Genomic DNA, 3,428 nt, shown 5'->3' with positions numbered 1-3,428 from the left:
ACTTGATTTCACTATCTTTATCATCAAATGTTACCAGTACTTCCCACCATGCAGACTTACCTTTAATGCTTTTCATGAAATAGGTTAAAATGCCACCACTAAACAGTCAATCCATCTGGGTTGAATGTTAAATTTGAGGGTATCTGGATTAATTCTGGTCTTCCTCCCCAAATATGGACAGAAGCATAAAAGAAACTTCACATGAAACAGCTTGAAATCCTAAATATTTAAGTCTATTGTTTCTTTTTTTAACTTTGGAATGGCAGGGAGTTTTGTTTTAATTGGGGGAGGGGACAGGGATGGAGCCTGGAAACTGAAAAGGGGAAGAGAACAGGCACGCACCAGACAGGGGCATGGCCAAGGTAAGACAGCTGAACAGTTGCTTCTGAGCCCTTTGTGAAAACCACACTGCAGGAATGTTTGGGGCATTTACCTTCTACCAGCTAAAGTCCAGTCCTGTACTGGATTCATCTGCTGGAAACTCTGAGAAGCTGATGAATGACTGGGCTTTCTCCAGTGGAGTGGTCTCAGGAGAGCCTATCTAAGCTGCTGACTCTGCCTAGCTCTGGAGGCAGAAGCAACAAGACAGCGGATTTTTTCCCCCTTCTTGTATACCTAAGTCCAACAACTTGAAAATGGAATCCAAAAAAGTAGCCAAAAATGGTCTGTCCTAAATCAGGTTAGGTATACATCTTCTCCAGGAAGTACTCCCATTATTTACTGATCTCTGCCTCCAAGCTGGGTTAGACGCTTGACCCTTTGTTCTCTCTTCTCCCAGCCAATAGCTCTGCCACTGCACTTATCCCATTGGATGATTAGTTTCAGTATCTCCCTAGAGAAAGGCTTAACCATTTTGTACCTTTGGTAGCCTTCTGAAATCCATGGACCAGCTCTCGGAACAATATTTATCAATGCATGAAATAAAATACATAAGGTTACAAAGGAAACCAATTATATTGAAATACAGTTCTTAACTCCAGACAGTCTCTGGAGAATGAGTCCCTTGAGTGCATGGACTGAGCGAGGCTTCATCTCTGTACTGCGAGTGCCGAGCACAAAGCCTGGCACATAGGTGACACTTACAAACATTCACTTAGTGAGGGAACAGAAAGATAGATGGCTACTGGAAGCTCAGCCTGAGGAATGATTCACTGCAACTGCTTGTGCACACAGCAGTGCCTTGCGTGTGTCTCACCCCATCTGAGCTCATTTAGACCAGGGCTACGAGGAAACCCACATTCAACAACAGGTACATAGCATTGAGCAATAACGACAGGCTATTGGAAGACCAGGAAAACAACATAGCTCATGTATTTCCACCAGGTGGAATATTCAGAGAGTGAAAAGAAACAGGCTCTGTCTTTAGGAGGTGATCTCTTGACTTAGGAAGCATGATGCTCACACTACTTTAAAACAGTACCAACATCTCTGAAATAAGAAAGGAACCTAAGCTAGCATGTAGGTGTTCTCTAGGGCTCCTCCTCTGTCCAGAGTTAAGCCTGTTGTCTCTGGCAAAGAGAAAAGTGTCCTTAAAAACCACATGAGGGAAGACATGTGCCTTTCTAGGTTCAAGTAGTAGTTTTAGACTTAGGCAGAAATTTTGTTTATGTACCAAAAGAAAATCTAAAGAAGCAAGAAATAAAAGTCATTTTCCTCACTAAAGATATATTAAGGGCCAACGCTTTGTTCTAAATTGATTGCTCTGTCTATTGACTATTCTGAAAAGAAAAACAAAACCCCGGACAATCTTAAAGCTGAAAATCACAACTGCATGGGATTCAGGAATTTCACCCTTAAGCCTTTTAAGATTGACCCTTCCAAACGAGAGGGCTTCTCTAGCTATACACAGCTATCGGAGGGATGGCAGAACGCAGTTTTCACTTGCTTAACAACAGGGTTTCCAACATCTGTTGGAAGAAACATAGCTTCAGGTGGGTGCCTTCAAAAAAAAAGAAGGAAACTACAGGTCAAAGTTTTGTTTTTAATTAAAAAAAAAAAAAAGACCTCCCACTCCTAAGATGTGTGCTTTCTTTTTTGACCTACTTTTCCTTTAAATGGTCTGCGGTTTCCCTACATTTTTCCTAGTGCAGTAAACAATGCATTCTTTAGAAATAAAAACCAGGGTCCACTCTTGCCCCAAACACTGAAGATGGTCAAAGAGAAAGAATCACAGCACAGAAAATGGGCCCAGCTCCAAATATACAAAAACATTAAAAAAAGAACAAAACAAAATACCCCCTCCCCACCCAAAGACATTATGATTACATTCCTGGTACATTTCCTATAATATAATGCTGCAGACAATGCTTCTTTCCCAGGAAGTCCAGCTTGCTCAGGAGACATCTACTTGATAGGCTGGGATATTGAGTCCTCCCTGCCAAACCTAAGGGTCTTTTATGAGCTCAATATCTCACAGAAACATCTGTGGTATAAATGGTAGAAATGAATCTAAAAGGGGATGAAGGCAGGCAGCCACCTGTCACTGTTCTCTGAATCAGCCAAAAAGCTGAAGAGCGTGGGATCCAGGAGACAGATGCCATTAACCATTCAGGGATACAGGGGAAAACAAGAGGAAGCACCAAAGGAGTGGCTGCTTTTGGTTCCAAAGTCAAGAAAGGGCCCTGCAAAAAAGGGCAGTTGGTCTGGAAGAGGAAATCTCCTGCTCCTGGAGTCATGCAATAAAAATGATGGCCTTGGAGCCCCAGCCGCCCAGAACAGCCACAGTCTAAGGACCAGAGCAATTTTATACCACACCACAGTTTGCAAATGAATGGACTAGGAGGGTAAGTGCTTTGACAGAGCGGCTGCAAGGTAAGCCTTAGCCCCAAAGCACAGCTGTGACATCTCTGGATTCTTATCTCTGCCAAGCTGCAGGTCCCTGACGCCACCTGCTTGGTGAAAATGTACCCTTCCGCTTAACACTGGCCTTGCCTCAAAACGGCACCCATGGTGGTAACCCTCAGAGACAGCAAGAGGCATCAGTAGCACTTCTGGAAGTAAGATAATTTCCTTGCCCCATCCTGGCCAAAGCACTTCCCTTTTTAAGCTTCTGCTAGTTTGTTATCTTCCCCTCTAAGCAGAGTCAACTCACTTTTGTTTGGGGGTTTTGCACTGGCCTCTGAGGGCTTGTTTCAGGATACAACATCAAGTATACTTTTGCATCCATGTGTGAGTGGGTTGCCTTCAGGGTCAGATCTGTGTTCCCTGGTTTGGTCAATGCACCTTATGAGACTAAAACCACGTGTATACACAGAGAGACCAGCCTGGAAAGTGACTTCTGGAGAGGGTTTCGGGTTATCTTGATGCCTCCCCTCAAAGAAATAACTCTCTTGATGTAAGACAGTTAGGACATTGAATGACCTACTCTCAACTTCCAGAAGGGCAGCTTGTTTTGTCCATTTTTCAGAGAGGGGCTGGAAGGGACCCGA

General features: G+C 43.6%; 1 protein-coding gene across 4 annotated transcripts in view; it reads right to left on the bottom strand.

Annotated features, from left to right (window-relative positions):
- Nucleotides 1-213: 213 nt before the first annotated feature.
- GMEB1 (glucocorticoid modulatory element binding protein 1) overlaps nt 214-3,428 on the bottom strand; it is a 35,709-nt gene continuing 32,494 nt past the window's right edge. For all 4 annotated transcript variants that reach the window (XM_010830188.1, XM_010830189.1, XM_010830191.1 and 1 more), the window contains one exon: nt 214-3,424. The gene's annotated coding sequence lies outside the window, so the exon portion shown is untranslated. The remainder of the gene's footprint in view (nt 3,425-3,428) is intronic.

Source organism: Bison bison, unplaced genomic scaffold (genome assembly GCF_000754665.1).
Source record: "Bison bison bison isolate TAMUID 2011002044 unplaced genomic scaffold, Bison_UMD1.0 scf7180017864516, whole genome shotgun sequence".
Taxonomy (NCBI): Eukaryota; Metazoa; Chordata; class Mammalia; order Artiodactyla; family Bovidae; genus Bison; species Bison bison.
This window is presented reverse-complemented; position numbering and strand designations above follow the sequence as displayed.